The 19,897-nt window shown below is 38.7% G+C and overlaps 1 long non-coding RNA gene across 1 annotated transcript; it reads left to right on the forward strand.

The window, feature by feature from the left end:
- Positions 1-687: 687 nt before the first annotated feature.
- LOC108496170 lies at positions 688-13,316 on the forward strand. The gene is made up of 4 exons (XR_001874361.1): positions 688-745; positions 6,326-6,462; positions 10,548-10,611; positions 13,026-13,316. It is a non-coding gene; the product is annotated as an uncharacterized LOC108496170 (long non-coding RNA).
- The last annotated feature ends 6,581 nt before the right edge of the window (positions 13,317-19,897 follow it).

A 19,897-nucleotide genomic window follows, 5' to 3' on the forward strand; every position in this document is an offset into this window, starting at 1 on the left:
TCATTGCACCATTGTGAATTGGTTATCTTCTCCTCTGCAGGCAGAATTTTGGGTGGGTTGTCTACTCTGAAGTCAGTTGTGAGCCAGATCTCACCTCTAGAAGCAGTGGAAAGTGCTTGTCATTTGCTGCTTCTTGCTGATCTTTGTGGGTTTGGCACACAGAAAGATACACCAACACGTGTGGTTGTATAAGGTCACCATGCCCTGTTAGAAGAAGTAGGAGATTGCAGGGTTATGGCGTGAGGCAGTACGGCTGAGCAGTACATTCCTCTGCACAGAACAAGGTTGGTCTAAATGTCTAGGAGATAAAATCTACCAAATCCCTTCTAAATAAAGGTGTTGAGCTATGACAGTACTTAACATCACACACACACACAAAAAATCCCCATAAACACGTATGTCAAGAAGACAAAAATTACGCCTGCCATGGGCTGTGGATGAAGCTTCAGATCCTGTATTTCTATTTTTTTTTTGGGTTCCGCCATGAACTGAGTTATACCATGTCACAATGATTAGCTTACTGTCCTCATTTAGCTCTCCAATGAGGTGTGAATAGTTTAACACTGATGCACAGTCCATTTTCACTGGTGTTTCATCTGCATTTCATCATGCTGGGAGAAATGAGTCTTTGGGCATTTCTGAGGACTGCTGTGAAGAGGATAGACATGTTTCCTCATCGTTTTGTCATGATGTGTGATGGGGTCCTCTGTCAGGCAGTGTCAAACCAATTTGGAGGGCTCTTGGAGTAAGTACGAAAGAAACATGCTGTGTTCTTGTCGTTCAGAAATTTCTTCCTGATTGTGGCACAGCCAGGGATATGTGAGCCTGAGTGTAGTTTGTGTGATGGGTGCACAGAAGCAGTCAAGTAAGTCAGGAAAGAAAAACCCTTTTATGATTTTCCTTTTCACACATACTGAAAGAAAAGGAGGCAGATTTGTCTCTCAAACTATTTTTACATTGTGCTGGTATCAATACAGTGAACCCCAGAGAGGAATATCAGAGGTAACTGTCATTAGCAGATATCATCTTGACAAGACAAACACAACCTACAAACCTTCTTATGATTAAAAAACTACTGTCCCTGGATGCCTGACTTTAACTGTCTTGGGCAAGAATTTAACAAATATACACTCTGATCAGGGTTGGAGTATACCACCCTGTCTTGTTTGTACCACATGAGCTGCCCTTTTGCCTTTAGTTCTTTGACAGAGTGACTGGTGCTATTAAGTGACAGTAGGTCTCTGCAAAACAAGTACCTTAAACTTAGTTTTATTTGAAAATTGACTATAGCTTAATTTAGAGGAAAAATAAAAAGGTCAGCTTGCATTCTTTAAACAAACCGATGTGCTCCTGCAGTGCTGCCTCTGTTCTCCTTTCAGAACGTCTCCTGTTCTTTGCTTGTCCTTTAGGAAAGTTTCTCATTCTTGAAACTCTATCCTTTCTGAGACTAATGCAGTTCAAGGAAGTTTTAACGCAAAGCTTGCCTTCATCTCAGACCATACACATAGAACATAACTGTCATAGGTGATTCTATCCTGCTTCTTGAAAGCTGTGCTGGAATGAGACACTCTCTCACTGAAAAGGATATTAAAGAAAGGTATTGCAAAACTTCAGACTATTGTAAGCCCTGAGTATATCACAAGTTGCCATAGTAAATCTACTGCAACAGAACAGTAAGTGTCGCCACGTACCTCTTCACTGATTTCCATTGTTTTTTACATGAGAAAATACGCATGTTGTATGGGCTGCAAATGTACATTACTCAAAATTCTTGCAGTCCTTGCTTAATCCAGTTAGAGGGACTTGGGTAGTGCATGCGTCTGCTGGCCCCCAGCAGACCTCCTGGCAGGTGATGTGGCTCTGTTTTCCCTTAAGAATTCCACAGAAACATGTGCTGTGTAACGTAATACTGCACTGTTCCCTCTCCAAGTCTACAAATTGCTGTTGTGAGGAAAAAAAGTTGCTATTATCATAGTGTAATGCTACTTAGTATATTAGTTACTGGTAAATGCATTTATTAACTGAGTTAAAAGGGGAGACACACTATTCCAATGGAAATCAGGATTGGTCTGATAAATGAAGGTACTCGCCCATTCCCATCTTGCATGTATAACCTCATATACATCTCTCTTAAAATTACAGAGATTTCAGGAGTTCTGGTGTGTATTCAAAGCCATTGAAACAATGAAGGCTAGCCTTAGGGTGAGACTTGAATCTAGGAGGAATGGAAATCTTTAACCATTGCTTAGGTCATGGAAAAAGATCAAGCTTGCAGCTCTCAGATATCTGTCCTGTGTGCACAACAACTGCATACCTCCTAAGCCTCTGTCCCCTCCTCCTTCCCCAAGCTACGGCAGTGCAGGCAGTTCCCAGACCTTGATTCCTGATATGCCAACACATGTTGGCAGAGCTTCACTTTGCACAAATTTAAATTTCCCTTGGGAACAGGTTTCACTGGTCTGAGAAAATAACAGACTGTTCTCTCCTTCCATCTTCTAGATCTGAGTATATACCCCTCCTTTATCCTGTACATTAGGTCTGACATTATATATATATGTGTATGTGTGTGTGTATGTATATATATATGAGATGCAGATTAATTTCAGAGCCACCCTTTGTCCAAGTGCCCATACATTTATAATGTCATGTTTGACTTCAAGCTTTGGAACAAGAATGATAAAAATACTAAAAGTAGCAAGTGTTTTCATCTGGATATTTGTGTCTGATACTTGGGGAAATCCAGTGGTGTGTTAAACTTTTGCTTTTCCAGGTTTGGAAATCTGTACTTCGTGTGTACATTAACAGGAAGTACATATGTACAATAGCTGCAGAAACAGCGTGAGATGTGGTACCTTGTACTGTACCTGGTCAGAACTTACTTCCAGTTGATCCTGTCCTTATCCGACGGCCAGCCCTTACACTATACAAGGAGGAGTATGCAAAGGTTAAGTGCCAACTTTTAATCAGGAATGCCCTCCTCCCCTCAGCTGTCAGTGTTCTGTCAATCTTCTTAGGCCTTTCATATCTTTAAAGTATATTAGGGAAGTATTTCATTAAAATGCTCCTATTTCTTAGTGGCAATTTGCTTGCAAAAGGAATTTAAGAATAGTTGGATTTGGTTTTACTGCTTCTGGAGACTCTACCTAAAGGCAGTGCATCATTAACCTGTATTTCCACATACTTTGGCATCGCTTTTTTCAAGATCAAATCAGTAACACAGTAATGAGGCAGTTTAATAGGTAGCTGGAAAAGGAGAGCTGGGTTAGAGCACAGTTTTATTTAGAAAATACCCCTGTGCACTGTGGCAATGTTTTATAGCACAGTGTGAAGCTAAAGTTCACAACCATGTAGTCATGGTTTTAGTCATAGGAGAAGAGGGTAGGTTACAAAAGGGAGGGCTACAATGAGGAAGAAGTGCAGTGAGGAAGAAATGCATTTGCTCCTGGAAAATTTACAGCTGCCTTAAATGAAGGGTTCAGTAATGTCAACGGAGTTAGTTTTTGAAAAATGTAATTTAAGTGACTTCACAAATATAAGTAGTTAAAATAAGGCATAAGCAAAAGTCTTATTCCACTTTCAAAGGTCTTGTGGCCAGGCACAAATCAGTCAATACTTAAAAAGTGAATGAGTAGGGCAGTAAGGTAAGAGACTGTTTTGAAACCAGGCCCTGATGAGCAGCTCCCATGCCGGCATTTTGCTTAGGCTGTATGAGATTAATTGGTGCAATGCCTCTTCCTTACTCTTCTGCTTCGAGGGCGTGAAGGAAGGTATAGGCAAGGGAAAACATTGTCAGATAAAATCTCACAGGATTGGAGCTGAGAGAGGAGCCGTACCCTTTGTGCCACTCGGCCTCAATTCTGCACAGCCATCAGCTGAACTCACCAAGCCCTGTGTGCACTCAGAGCTCAGATAAAGTACAGTGAGTGTTCGTACTGAAGCACTGCACAGACAGTGGTGGACAGCTTTTCTTTTTTTTTCTGTTTTTGTTTTGTTGTTTTTTGGTTTTGGGGGATTTTGTTGGTTTGGGTTTGTTTATTTAGTTTTTTTTGTTTTGTTTTTTAATTTTAACCATTTATATCTCCAACATTTTTTTAGAACTAGCATGTCAGCAAACAGGTGCTTGTTTAGATCCTGATGAGCAACTAGCAACGAAATGTGTCCCCAAAAGTGTATCCATTCCTATTGCTTTACCTTTTTCATAAGGGTCTGTAAAATGTTGACATTTGCAAAGTTAACTTAAGACTGTTATTAAAAAGGAAGAGCTATATCATCAACCTCGTGGTCCTTCTTGGAATCTGACTACAATTTCCTGATTCAAATTCATTATTGGGAATAGTTTCATTGACTGCAATGGGTCTGAGTCTGTCACAGGTGCTCAGACTTCACAAGCATATTTGAATCTGGCCCGTGATGATTCCACCTTTTCTATAGATCAGCCTGGTAGAGAGACTTTGTATACTTTTAGCTTTGCCAAGCACTTACTTCAAGCATCCTTGGATATACTGTGAAAAAACTGTTCAGGCATTTTTTGTTATAGCATCCTTTTTCCCCCAAGAGAAATGGGAGTGTTGCAATACAACTTCTCCCCCCCCCCATAAATAGATATAGTTTATGTCTTCTGGCAAGAATAAGAAAGCAAAAGTAAAAAGACTCCTCACAATCTTGGCGAGATGAATCTTCCAGGGTTTGATCCCTTGGCAGAGCTCTGTGGTTTGGCTTCCTCACTTCTCTTACAGTTGTGTGTGTATGTCTCATTTTCTTTGATTTCATAGCACTATTTATGTTTAGCTGCTAGCTTTTGTCTCAGTTGTTAGTTCCTTTTCCTTTTCAAGATAGTTCACTTACTTTACTATTAGGTGCCCTCTTTTCTGCACATCCTGGCAAACTCATTTCCTTAGGACAAGACCCTGTGCAACGCACCTCTGCCACTTGGTCTGCCTTTTCTCTATCTCTCTCTCCTAATTTCCATTTTAACTTTGTTATTCCTTGCTGCTAATGCTGTTTTTTGGAAAGATGTACTCCTTCAAATGAAGTTGCTCTTTTTCATTTTTTCAGGTTTGTTCGTTTGTTTAGTTGGTTGGTTGGGTGGTTGAGTGGTTTTTTTCCCTGTTGTTGTCGGTTTTTTTCCCTCTTAGGTTTTTTTTTTTTTTTTAATCTTTTATTATTATTACAATTATTGCCATTTACTTTTGAGTTTCCATAACAAATATGAACATTTGATTTCACTAGACATTTTGGAATCCATGTCAAAATCAAAAATACCTTCTCATCTTCCTACTGATTTAGAGGACGCCTAATGATTTTTTAATGAAGATGGAAATGGGAACAATATCTCTCATTGTACTTTCTTCAGCAAAATGAAACAAATATTTTCAGTTAGAGTTTTTTGTCACAGGGAAAGAAATTTTGGACCAAACCAGAGAATTTGCTGTGTTTTTCTAGCAGCTAAGTTAGGACACAACTTCTTAGTGTTACGTTGAAGACTTCTGTGGAAATACCTACATATTTGTATAGTGAGTCCTTCTGAGCTCACTACTGTTTCCTCTGAATTTGTCTATTGATCTCTTGTTAATTGAATGGAAGCAGTGTTGGGTCCACTAAGTAGAATCCGCAAACTAGGACCTGTAAGATTTAAAAAAACCCTGCAAGAGTTCATACTGCAAGAACCTCTGCTGCTGGCCTGTGAACTGGGGCTGCTTTGTAAATCTTGGAGCTGCTTGATTCCCAGCCCAGCTGATTGTGGAGTGGGGATGGTACAGATTGTCAAGGACATTAATCTCATCAGCCTTCCCGATTTAAGTTGTTCCTGCTCATTGTAACTTAGCTCATAGGGGAAAATAAAATCAAATCTCAGTAACAGCAGTGTCTATCCATGGAAGTGCAAGTAATTTAGTGGTGGGCTGATTTTGCAGATTAGAACCTGGATTTTTAGGACTAATTAATTTTATGTTCTTCAAAGGGCATTACAAATGTTATTCAGTTTAGCAGATATAATTCTAAAAGATATTTTGTCAAATATACTGGATTTAATAGAGTCCAGTGGAAATGGTTAAACATACATTTATTTTAATTACTGCAAATTAAAAGGAGCATCTTAGCTTAAACTCTAATTTGGTCTTCTGCCAATTCAAGCAAAGATGAATGAGGCATATTAAAAATGAACATGGTTCTTATTTTTATTGGTTATATGACCCTCTTTCTCTCTACATACATCCGTTAGCAAAGTCTGCTTTCAGTAGTGGAAATTTCATTATCACTTCTAATTCAGGTTTTGTAGCACATTAAAGTTTCCAACAGGTAATGACTCTGGTTTCTTTCTGTGCAGGTTTACTTTTCAGGAAAGAACATAGGAGAGGAAAGAAATGACAGTAAGACTGAATTATGAACTCCCAGAAGTGGAGGACAAGAACTGATTGTATTCTGGAAGCTGAATTTACTGCTCTTGACTAATGCTAGGCAATGGTGATCGCATGCATGGTATTGCTGAAGCAGATGTAGCTTGTGTGTTACTCATTCCAGTTTTTCATTCAATATTTAAAGAGTAACAAAAACAGCACTGTAAAAGTCTGTCAGCTGCTTGAAAACTGGTGTCAGGAGTTTCTCACCTTAACCAAAGCTCCTTTCCACCCTTGGATAGAGATTGTCATCCTCCAAACTTCTTCACCAATATTGAACTTTCTTCTTGGCTCTGACCTGTGCACTCGTGGCCCTGAGATGGGGTCTCATCAGTACTGTCACCATGCCCCTGTGATGTCCATGCCATTGTCACCCTTACATCTGATGGTTAGTGAAGCCAAAACACCTCAGTTACTTTTCAGGTACTCATCTGAGACACTTAGCATGTCTCCAAGAGTGATCCCACTGTGGGACAACTGCAATCGTATCTCATAGAGGTGTCACAGCTCTAAATTAGATCTTCTGCAAAGTGCTTGGAAGATCTCTGACAAATGTGGTTTCAGTATGCAAAATACTGCAGCAAAATAAACTAATCTAGATAGCAGAGGTCAGTTCTGTCTGTCTACATTAACCTAATAGCCTGTACTTTTCCTCTTTCCTTCACCATTTGCCAAAACAGATATGGTTTGTTTTTCCTTTGATCCCATGGAGTTGACAGTGACAGATTACTCTCAGTTTGTCATTCTGAACCTTCCCACTTTCCTGGTGATGTGACCCATGACATGAGGGAGATCTGTAATCGCAGACAGATGCCTCTCTGAGCAATGTCTAGATACTGTGGCAGCTTACTACTCTTATTTTCTCAGCAGAGTAAGAGTTTCAGGCTAATTTGAATATGTTTTTGAAATAAGACAGTCTCCAATGGTGGGGCCCCTGTGTAAAATGGACTCTGTTTCTGTGATATTTTCTCATGGACATAACAAGAGTTCTGTGTTCAATCTTCAAAAAGGCTGGAAAACTGCTGAAAATGTGTTTTGTCAGGACTTGCTCAGGATCCAGCAATGTGCTGTGTGTACACCAGAGGCACTAAGCACATAACCAAGACTGAGGGTAACAACAGGCTCAACAACTGTCAAAATCAGTCAGCCCTGTTATTCTCCACATCCCAAAGCTCTTAGCATGCTTTGCAGTAGAATAAAACCAAATTATATCTGATAGAGATATAGGAGATGCAACATCAAAACGAATTGAACAAATGGGTCTCCTGTCCCACTTCCTTCTCAAAGCAGTGCCAGCTTGAGGACCAAAGGGGCATGTTTAGGTATTTTTTCAACCCCATCTTTAAAACCTCTGAGGCTGGATACCAGTTAGGCTTCCTGGGCTACCCACTCCAGTGCCCGATGTCCTCATGTGTCCTCATGTAGCAAGTCTCTACCCATACCCATGTCTGAACATTTCCTATTATGTCTTGTCCTCTTTCCATGTACTATCATGTAGGACCCATCTCCATTTCCTGGATGTGCCCCTGGGCACAGTGGTCACTCTCATTTGGTGAAATCTGCAAACTTCATGGGAGACCTCTCCAGCAATTTGTCCAGGACACAAATAAACGTGGTAAACAGGACGGGTTCCACAAATATTTGAACTAGCAGTCACCATTGATACTAGTGATGGTGTTAGTACACAATGTTGTTTGCTTTAAAGAGCAAAAGCAAACTCTAAGACCTCAGAGAGACTGTCAGACTTGAGATCTCACAGAGAAAAAAATACTGATGTGCATGAGATGTAAAATGATTCTGTTTGGGAGACAGTCCATCCACTGAGATTTATTATCCAGCCTAACGACTTCTTACCTTTTGCAGTTCTTGAAATCTATTGATTTCAGTTAGATCTTGATGACTGCCTAACATATCTGATTAAAAGCAAGGTTCTGAATTTTGGCTTTTTTTTCAGCAGTTTCGTGTAAGAAGTAATAACTAATTAATGGTATTGTATTTCTTAAAGAGTTCTCCAAACTCCTTTAGCAAATGTACAAATAGAGAAATTAGGGCTCTTACAAGCTAATCACCAAACCTGTAGTAAAGACTGTTTTGATTATGTTATTTATTGACATCATAAGGGCAATGTCAGCAGTGTATTGTGTGGTATAGACTTCTATAGGAACATTATCAGCCATAAACGGTACCAAGTTCCTACACCGGAGCTCATTGATACCATTGTTTGAAGGCCTTTAGGGCAAGACATGAGGAAGAGTATTTAACACAGATTTGAATATGCTTTGTCTTGTTTTGCTTTGGTAAACTCAGCACCCGCATCACCAGTCTGTCAGTTTGCTTAGTACACTGGTTGAGTAAGAGTAATTCTTTTGTCGCTCTTGGTTGAACTTTGCAAATCAGCTAAAAGCTGGGGATGCTGTATAAATCACAAGATGATGTCAGTAAGTTTGACGTTAATGCTTTCCTTTAAGCAAAGTAATATGTTGTGCTGGTTTAAGAGTTAACCAGCAGGGGAAATGAACTCAACTCAAAGGAGAGATTATAAGTCAGAATAACAATTTATTAAAATAATACAGTAAGTACAATCATACAAACAAACAATTGGTCTTAACCCACAAAACCCAGATGTATAATCCAGTACCCTGGGGCATGAACAAAGTGGTGTTCCTTGGGCCCCACTTGAGTCCAAAGTAAAGGGAGAAGGGAAAAACCTGCTGGTGGGAGAGCTGCTGCAGTCTGGCCAAAAGTGGTGATTGCAGTCCAATTGAGGGTGGTGGTCTAAGTCTGGTTGAGAGCGATGAGCTGCAGTCTTCCTCTGGATCCCACGAGTGGTTGAAAATGTTCCAAGACTCCAAGATTATATATCCTCCAGTTCAGGCAGGAATGCTCAGTACTTCCCTCAGGGCGGGGAGTTCCACAAAGGGTGTGAGGACAAGAGCATCCTCCTATCTCACAGGCCTCTTAACACCTAGTTTATAGCCTGAGGAGTCAGGCTCTATGGGCAGAGGGTGTGAATAGTCTATTGACAACAGTTTCTGGGAAATGGCATGGAAGGCTATAGAATACACAGTTTTGGGTTACACCCATACCATGATGAACTGGTCTCAGCTGTCCTAACTAGGACATATGTTCTGTTTTCAACACTTTAAAATGTATAACAAGTACAAAAATCTTGTAATATACAGGAAATTATTTAGATGTAGGAACTGTTCAACTGCTCTTCAATGGAAAACCTACTAATACACAGTAGAACTTGTCTTTCTTGCATAAATATCCTCTTCTTATGCAATAACCAAGGTAGCCTGTATCTTGACCAAGGAACACATGCATAACAAATTCTGTTAAAAATTTTGTACATTGTTACACTTATTTTGGAAGAACATTTTGGAAACTTTCCTATTAAACTCTGTCACTTCTAAACAAAGTACTCACACATGCCCAAAGGAATAGCTTTGTCTGTGTCATCCTACAACTTTGTAGAACCAATTTAATTCTATCAATCATGTCTCTATGCAATAAATCTACTCCTGGGAGGATGCATCCCCTCCATTGGTACAGCATAAATTGTGTGCCTCTGCACTACAGCTATTGCTACAGCTCTGCTCCAAATGGGCTGTCAGACATCCAGAAACCCCAGCATCCAGAAATTATTGAAAAAAAGATGAATATTTCTCAGCATTTGGGAGAGTGAATGAAATTAGAGGTAAGGAAACTTAGATGACATAATACAGCAACCACAGACTGACTGTTACTGCTGTTGGCAGATACCTAACCTGCACATCCACCTTTTAAATATTGTCAGACCATTGTGAGGTAACTTACTAACTTCTAACAGCTGGAGTAAAGTTCTTTATTATAGAATATACAACCTTCATGTCTGGTCTTTGTGCTTTTTTGGTATTGTTAGAAAACAATGTAGTGGATGGACTTGCTAGAGAAAAAGTTACAGTTTACAAAACTGTAAATATATGCCTAAATATTTCCATCAAAGAGCAGCTAGTTCTTACCCTCTATCAATATCATGGTAATGTAATTAACTGCAGGTAGTCTTTATTATTAAAATGATATATTAAATAAGTGATTGTCTCTACTTAAAGAATACAGCTTTTAGATGGTCCCACAGAATAAAACAACTAAAGCTTCTTTATTCTCCAGAGATTGTAAAGATCCATCCTGCCTTCAGGAATACACACCACCACACTCCATGTGGAAGAAATATGTAAGTGACTTTTTCAAAAACAAACACTTAAATGCAGCTTCTTAGAAGGCCAAGTATTGCAGTGAGTGCCTACCTTGGAGGTCTTGTGTTTTCTCTGTCCTAGTGAGGCTTCTCTGTATAACTTTTTTTTTTTCTGGTAGGCCAGTTTATGCTGACACTTCAAAGGTTAAACCCTTTTCCCTTCCTTCCCATTACTTAATTTGCTTTTCTATCACTGCATGCTGCACGTGAGAGGTGGAGTTCCCTTTTAACTTGAGAGATCAGCACGATAGGAGGGCAGTGGAAATCAAACAAACCTTCAAGAATGCAAAGGCAGTAAGGCACCCACAAAACTAGTACTTGGATCCAAAACTAGATGGGTGGCCAGCTTTATCCCAGACAGTCCATCAACAGCCTAACCACAGGTCAGACCAACCCCAAAGTTGCTCATGCTGTCCTCTGGCATTAACTAAGAAGCCAGATATTTCTACCCAAGGAATTTCCTCCACAGGGATTGCCTTTAAAGAGGGAGGGCGAAGTCAGTCTCCTAAAGAAAATGCACGTGTATGCCACCTAATGAAAGATTTATTAAAAAAAAGTAAATCAAACCTTTGTTGTTGATTGTACACACACAGGGAAATGGGAATTGGACTTCCACCTCATTTCACATCAGCCCAAATTTTCCTAGACTTGAGAAGAAAAAAAATTAATAAAAATAAAATGTTCATAACAATTTGTTTTCTATGTGAATTCACTCAGGTGAGCTTCTGCTAATTCAGTTCCTGTCCATTCAGCTGCCACTATAAGTATCCAAAACATTACTTTTCTAGGCTTGCTTCCTGCAGTTGAAAAACAGTTTGTTCTTAATTTCATATTGCTGGTGTAAGACAGAGGATCCAGGTACTTTTCACAATCAGCGGGCTATATTATGTTCGTTTTGAAAGCACATACAAGCTAGACAAAAAAAGAACAGCCCCAGTCTCAAAGTTCTTTCAGTCAGACAACAGTGTGCCCATGTTTACTTAATACAAACTTTAGCGTCAGTTGTTTGATTAAATCAATTTAGAGTTCAAAGACAATTTAGGCATTGAAGACTGTCTTAAACAGGCAACCAAAGGGCAGCTGCTGTAAGTCAGATGGGCAAATGAATCCATTCATCTGTAAACAGGCATGGAAAAGCTCCATGGTCTTCATGGCAAGGTTTGGGTTCAACCCCTCTTTTAGCTTTTCAGTTATTGCCTGACTTCAGGATGTGATTAAAAGTGTATTCTAGTAAAAAAAATCCCAAAAACTCAAAATAAATATATCTTCACTTTTAGCTTTCCTACCTACTTATGCTTCTGTCTCCTAAAGAGAAACGACTAGGTTTATAATAAAAAAAGCGTGATTTCTAGCTCTTGATCAAATTTCTTGTTGACAGAACTTTGACTATAAGGCACACATAGGAACTTGGACTATGTGTGGTTTTAAGGAACTAGCACCAAAAAAAAAAGTGCTAATAACAAATATATTCAATTTTGTGTGTTTAAAGTATGCAGGTAGGTTCCTTAGGATGAGCTATCTAGAGCAACACTGAGTAGAAAGAGGTTGATAAAACTACAAGGACTTGTACCAGTAGTTCTGCCCTAAATTCTGCAGAACAGATGAGGGGCAGGAGTATTTCACACTTTTCTGTAATTAGCTTTCAATAAACTGTGCAGGAAAATTTTTGATTTACATATGCCTGCATTTTCCAATCACCTAAGCTATGTGTTATGCTGTTGCAGAATATCTTTTCTCCTTACCAACTAGAACAAGGCAGGCATTAACTTTTGCCACAGCACAAAGTGAAATTCTATATAATCCCCATGTTATGTCTCCTGTTCCCTCTAGTTTAATCTGCAACACTGGGAATTTGTTATACAACAAGAAACACATTTTAGGAATTGTCACATTTTGTAATTCTTTTTTGTGTTTGGAGTGTCACAAGCATTGTGGCTCTGGTTCAAGCCAACTGCAGACTGGAAAATGAAATACAATCTAAAAATACCATAAAAATGGAAATTTTTGACGTTAATCTTGTGCAAGGTTTTTACATTCTGTAGTGAAGCTAGCTGAACCTGAAAGAGACTGAAAACTGAGGAGCTTTGCAGCTCTTTGTAGTTCCTCTCATCCACCCAGACTGTACCTGTGGGTCCCATTCATTAAAAGGGTCTTTGCAAGGAGACCTTGCTCCATTCCAGGACCTATCAAAAAGCCAACAGGAACTTTTGTGACAGGATGGCTCTGTATCGAAGGAAAGGACTCAGGCATTAGTGGCACCATAGAGGATGAGGGCAAGACTGGCTCAGTAGATAAAGGCGACGGTTTAAAATTCGGACAATCTGGGTTGTAGTTTCTCTCCCGCTGCTGGTTTCTGGTGAAGCCCTGGGCATATCGCTTACTCTGTGTTGCAGGTGGTTGACCACGTAATGAGGAGAACAGCCCTGAAGAGAACGAGGACAAGGATATTTGCAAAAGAAAAGGAAGGAAGGAAGAAAGAATGTGTGGGATAAGTCTATCTCATATTAGATAACACCAGGGAGGGTTGATATGATCGTTGCTTTGGTTCTACACAGATACATCAGGAAAATAAGGCAGCTCCTTTTCAGGACATCCATCAACTTCTGAGGAGCCAAAACCTGGCAGGATACACTGTGCAATTAGTGATTGGAGCCTGTGTTCCTGTGTCATGTATGCGAAGTGGGAGAACCAATGGGACCATCTCTCCCTCTCCTTTCAATTTTGTAAAATGCTGTAATTTACACAGGTTGTATGTCAGGGCTGAATAGGGGCATAGAAAGTTTGCAAATATGCATTAACAAATAATCATGCTGCCAAAATAATTTGTATTTGTAACACATCAAATGCTCTTAAGCATTGCTGCGGGTGAACCTGAAAGGCAGAAGTAGTATTTTTATGCTAATATGCTATAAAATGTCTCAGCAAAATAAGCAAGTCCCTCTGCAGTGGGTGTTTATTTTCCTTGACATGATTTAGAAGATTCTCATGTGACAATCTTTTGTGTTGTATTTGTAAAATGATCTCTATGAGAATAGCACACTATTATAATACAATCTGCGGTTGCTTGAGCAGCAGAAAGCTACTAATACAGTGCTTTACAATAGAGCACTTATACAGTTTAAAGTGCAGCTTTCATGTACAGTATTTTAAAGAACTGCTACAAGCCATGTTTGCAGTGCTTTTTGGAAAGCAGGGTAATATCAAGGAGAAAGCTCCTTACTAGTGAGCTCCCTGTCACCGAACGACCATGTTGCTGTTCCAGTAAATCCAGGTGGGAACATTTTCAAGGAAATGTCGAATATTTCTCCTTTTACCCAGAAACAGCATAGCTATTTTTAGGGATATTTTCCATTGGCCTGCAGCACATTTCAGTTGCCTGTAGCATGATGGAGAGTGGCATATTGTATGTTACACTGAATTGAGAAAATGACTATGTTGCATCATGTCTGTACTTGGCACTGAAGGATGCTGAGATGTTCATATTTCCTCATACTTGTGCCAATTTGTATGCAACACAGTTCTATCACAAATAAAATGTAGGGTATTGGATCCATCCTGCTCTCATTTAACCTTGTGACACTTTGATAGCATTTGACTTCTTTGTGAGAGACTGGAATCAGTACCACTGTGCCCAGTCCGAGTCTGCTTATGGTACTTAAATGAAAGATATTTTTGGTACTGGGCAAAGAGCTGCTATTGTAGCAAATACTTTATAGGCTGTATCTATGTTGAAATGTGAGGTTCAAAAATATACATGCCTCCAAATTATCCAGCATTTTCAGATCACTTCCTAATTAAAACCCCTTGAGTGGAAATCATCAGGTATGCACCCCAAGACACTCATCAGACTCTCAGGGGAAACAGGCTACCCGGTGGGGAGATACAGTTCCATGTTCAGGAGGTGCCTTTGCCCTAAAAATCATCACAACTGTGTGAGGAGATCTGCACTGATTTCCCTTCATCCCCACCCTCTCTGCTGGGACATGATCAGATTCTGTTGCCTCTATTCAACTTGAGAGTAGCATCTACTCTCAAGTAGATAAGCTGCATGGCTTATCTACAGATAAGCTGCATGGCTAAGCCAAAATGGGGGCCAGAGAATCTGCTGCAAAATTTCTTGTTGCTGTTTTCCTCCTCAAATCTTGTATGAAACTTGATGGCAAAAAAAAAAAAAAAAGCTGTTAGGCATTCTGTTTTAATCTATAAAACTCACATAACTAGTGTAACTTTAAGTCAACTTTATATCACTGATCGAAATGGAGACAATTAAACAACTGTCTTTGGAGATACAGAAATTGCAGTGATTTTCCAGATCTGGTGTGTGAGCAAGACTGCACTCAGCATAACTTATCTTGCACTGCTTAATGCAAGCCACCCAACTCAGTTTGCACAGGGATTGCATTACTCTTAATCCTAAAGATTGACATTGACAAACATCAGGAGATAATTTTGTAACTCTGTCATTAGAAAAAGGAGATTTTAGGTTTCAAGTCTGCAATTGTTTTGACCTCTAGGTATGTGCATCTTTATTCCCTCAGAAAATGGCACATCTTTTATGTGCAGATCTCAGCAATAACCAAGAAAAGACTTTCTAATTTAAATTGGAAAGATCAGCTACAGTCTGTTTGGCAAGTTGAATGACATATTAAAGTCACTTTTGATTTAGTCATTTTAGGAGATCTGTTCCAATCACAGTTGTTTTCTTTAGCTCTTGAAAATGAGTTGAGGATGCACTTTGGTTTTGTACCTCATTTATCTAAAATAGCAAATAAAAATATTTCCAAAAATTCTTCTAAACTATTTTTCAAGGGGTTTTTTTTAATATTAAATGAATGAGTTCATTTAGGCAGTTGAAAGATAATGTTTTAAATGCCTCTAAGAAACAGCTGTTTTAGGAAAAACTGGGGCCCTGTCCACAGAAAATTCAGTGAATACCAGTGAGGACTTTTCCAACAACATCAGGTTAGGATTAGAGTCAGGATGAAATATCAGTGTATTGATATTTAATTCTCTAGTCTCAGCTGGTGGTGAATCAAGTAGCAACTCATTAGGAGTCATCTTTTACTCCATGGAGTGAACCTATGATTGGTATTTTGTGCCCTCACACAGTTCCCATCACTACCTGATGTGTAATCTGATGTTGTGCATATCTTCAAAAATTGAAGACACAAGCCACATTTTTATTTTTGTTTTGTATCTCTTCAAATGCAGCCTGTAACATGCAGCGTTATCTCTGCTCGTGACTATCACACTTAATTACACTTCATGTGTCGAATTTGGGATGTGAATGTCACTCAAGTGTTTCTTGCACACTTTATGATAGATATTTAATCCAGCAAACCTAAAGAAAACAGATCATTTAATTTTCTAATCAGTTTACCAGATACAGGCTCTGAGGCTTGGAAATATTTTGAGCATTTTCTATGTTTTTTAATGAAGTGTTACTACAGTGAGAGGTGGATGTTACAGCCCAGCTGTTGCCATACGCAGCAGAGGCTGCTGTGCTCTGTGCTGGCTCTCGGTGAAGCTCCAGGTCTCCAGCCAAGGCTGTCTGGCAGCGAGCTGGAGACTGTGATGGTTTTCCCTTTTTTTGTACTTTTTTTTTTATTTCTTGCCCTCCAGTGGATAAACATTTCAACAATTTCAGAGTTAAAGTTTCAATATTGCTAGAGGATGAAAAAAAGGAGAATGGATGCTTTGTCCTTCAGTCTTTGCAAATGTGTAGGCTGCGGGTTTGTGTCTCCCAGGAACATCACGAGTAAAGGGGACCTGCTGGAGTCTGTCTCCATCAGGGTGTGTTTGCTTCTCCACCATCCTAACCCTTCTGCTGTTACCTCCTCTCTGCAAATTAATCTTCTCAACTGATGATATTCTGTGGAGACACAAGATTTATGTGTTCCCTGAAAGATGCAGACCAAGTTTTTCCTTTCAATGTGGAGCATTTAAAATTATGGGGAGCACGCTAGGAACATTAAAACAAATGTGCATCAGATCCCCAGGGGACTCGGATGCCATGTGTGCAATGTTTCCTCCAAACAACTGAGAACCAGCATCGTTGTTCTTCAAGAGAGTTTCTGAAGCAAAGGAAACAATAGGATGTGTCCATAATTCCTAGCTCGTGAGCACATGGAGCTGTAGTACTCAGACTTTATGTCTGAATGGTATCTGACATGGATAGATGAAACTGGTATAATGGGATTTTCACTTTCGAGATAATTCTTGTAAATGGAAGATCATACATTTTTCCTGATGAAAAGACATGTATATATATGTTGTTTGTTTATTTGTTTGAGTATTTTTTTCCCCCCAGTAATGAAATTAATGTTAGAAGAACTCTTTGTGACTGCAGAAACTTGAAAGTAAAATAAATGCTGTATAGATCATGGCCACATACATGTATTATTTTTTTAGGAGCAAGGTATATAGGTATTTTTAAAGAGCTGCTACTATCTGAAGTGCAAACAGAAAAGGGTCTGTAGAATGTTAGCATCCCAAGGCCTCTTAGACCTAAAGTCAGTTAGTAGGCAACATCAGAGATCAGAAATTGATTTTGTTTGAAAGGAATTATTTCAAAGTGATTGGATAAAACAGAGAGGTGTGTTATAAAATAGATGAGGAAAATATTTGTTAGCCTGGGAGAGAAGATATATCTATTGTTTGAGTAGCCATGGCTCAATATGTCACACTTTACCCCTATTACGGTCATATCCATTTAAAGTCAGGCAATAGATGTGCAGCAGCAAAAAAAAAAAAAAAAAAAAAAAAAAAAAAAAATAGAAAAAAAAGACATGTAAGTGGAAAGAAGGAAGCCTGTATTCCCCAGGACATTGACTCATTTACATGATTAGGAGTCAGAGCTCATATATATTTATACTTAAATCAAGGCACGGTGAAACAACCTATAACTGAATTGGAAAGATGGAATCTGTGGTGTTAAGCTTCCCTGGGAGGTGCTGAGCACTTTTGGCTTTTAGCAACATCTCTAGGAACTGAGCATACCCTGTGGCTCATCCACATGAACCCTACAGAGTTAGGGAAATTTTCCAGCCTTTCCTAACTTTATCCCTGCTTCCTCCACAGTCCTGTTTATGCATCACAGCCCCTCAGTGAGGGTTAACCACACATGATGTTGTTCAGTTGTCCGAGGAGTTGGATGTTTTAGAGTCTGGAGCCCTTTATAGCTTCCACTTCCTGAGCAGATGCTGTCACACTGTTCATAGTCCCTTATGATACCACTGTAAGAGTGTAAAGAGGGAAAATAAACTTCTCCAGCACTTGGATTTAAACTTGGAATTTTTAACTCACCCAACGTTTCCTCCCCTTTGCACCTTGTAGTACCTCTGAAACAGGTGTTGGTTTGACCCTACTTTGTAAAAATTACTGTCTGACAGTAGTGGACAACTTCTTAAATAGAACAAAATTATCACAGTAATTTTTGGGAGATCTTATTTTCTTTTTGTACATATTTCTTTAATTTATTTTTAACAGTATGAATACTGGGAATCCTTATAATTCTTCTGAAGATTAAACTCTGCCCTGGGAAGTTCATAGCTCAGTCAATATTTGGCCTTTCGAAGCTGTGTTAAATAGATTAATTATTAATTACTAAATTTTTTTATTAAAACTGTAATTTTATCTTCCCTAAGAAGCCTAGATATTGGTACAGGAGTCCTTTTTGATGGCACAGGTATTTGCTGTCCATGCTGAAAAAAGTAATTACTTTATTAATATGGCAAACCTAAAAATAAGTACTTGAATACTTTTATCCTGTGCTGAAATCAAGTCTAGTCACACACAACGTTAGCTGTTTTCTAACTTATATATATTTGGAATTCAGCCAAGAAATGATGTTTTTAGTGCCAGAAGTCAAAAACCACACCAAAAATATTTCAATACTCCGCAGTGTTCTTATTAAAAGAACAGACCCCTTAACAAGTTTCATGTTATTTTGTCTCTATCTACATAATTCAGGTGTTATCTTGGGATCTGCATGTATTTTGCATGCATTTAATGCAAACAGAGAGTAATTGCATGGCCAATTATTTTTAATCATTAACCAGCTTACATTGTAGCAGGCTTATTTCTTTTTAAGACATTACTGAGACTCTCTTAGCCAAATTTAGCCAGATACAGTCAGACTGTTGCAAAGCAGTCACAGTCAATTGGACTGCATAGTTATTCATGAATATGGTTGTAAATGCCTCAGATATGGCCAATGAGCAGTAAGTCTTTTGGCAAATGTCTCTTTGCAGTGGGATTCCACACTATGCCACAACCTGTAATAACCAATCCTAATGTGAGATGGCTGCACAATTGCATAGTTAGTATTTTATCCTTGTAAGTATTTCAATTAGTTTCTATTTTTTAAAGGTGAATACTCAAAAAATCCTCAGCAATATGTTCACATCGGAATCAGTCACCAACTTTGCTGGAAGCAGAGTGATACTCAGAACTTCAAACAGTTCTGGTGTAATATTTCTAGAAAGCCCCTGCATATACAAATAAAATATTTTTTCAATTGCAATACTGAGAATTTTTTTTTCTCCTTTTTCTTTATTCTGTCAGAATCTTCAAAACTGTCTACTAATGTCTTCTCAGGAAAATTTTTATTTAACCATATCTGTACGATATCTATATAGTCTTAAATTAGGCTTTCAAAGCACCATACATAAAATAAGAAAAATCCACATAACATTTTTTCAAATTTGGAAAAAAATAATAACTTCATATTACAAAGCAGGAAACTGAGGCAAAAATTATAAAGTGACTTGATCAAGCATTCAAAAAATAGAAATTTTCAGGCTTTTTAATCCTAAGTATTCTATGGTGTAGGTTGCATCTCTGAAACTGATTTCCTGGTTTCCGGCTCTCACAGTAAAATACTCAGACATAAGTTTTGGAGTCCTTAGTATATGGTATTTGCTTTACAGGTTTGCACAGGGTTAGATAATTTACTCGTTACTTTATATTGTGCCCTAAGAAGATTCAAAGCAGGTGAGAGCAGTTTATGAATGGTATTTAATGAATTTCAATTCATGACCTTGTGATGTTATAAGAAAACTGTTCACGGTTGTATATAGATCTCTGCAAAGGTTCTTGGTAAAAACTGTAAAACAAGTAATCTAAAGCAAGGCAATGAAGAGAAGCAGGTTGTCCTCAAGAGGCACCCAGATTCATGAGAAAGAGATAAAAGAGTAGCCACAGATTTATTCTGATATAACAGAGAATGGTTATGTCCACATCTGCTTACAGGGGGAAGACAATA

This window comes from Lepidothrix coronata, unplaced genomic scaffold (assembly GCF_001604755.1).
Source record: "Lepidothrix coronata isolate B3197 unplaced genomic scaffold, Lepidothrix_coronata-1.0 Scaffold37, whole genome shotgun sequence".
Classification (NCBI taxonomy): domain Eukaryota; kingdom Metazoa; phylum Chordata; class Aves; order Passeriformes; family Pipridae; genus Lepidothrix; species Lepidothrix coronata.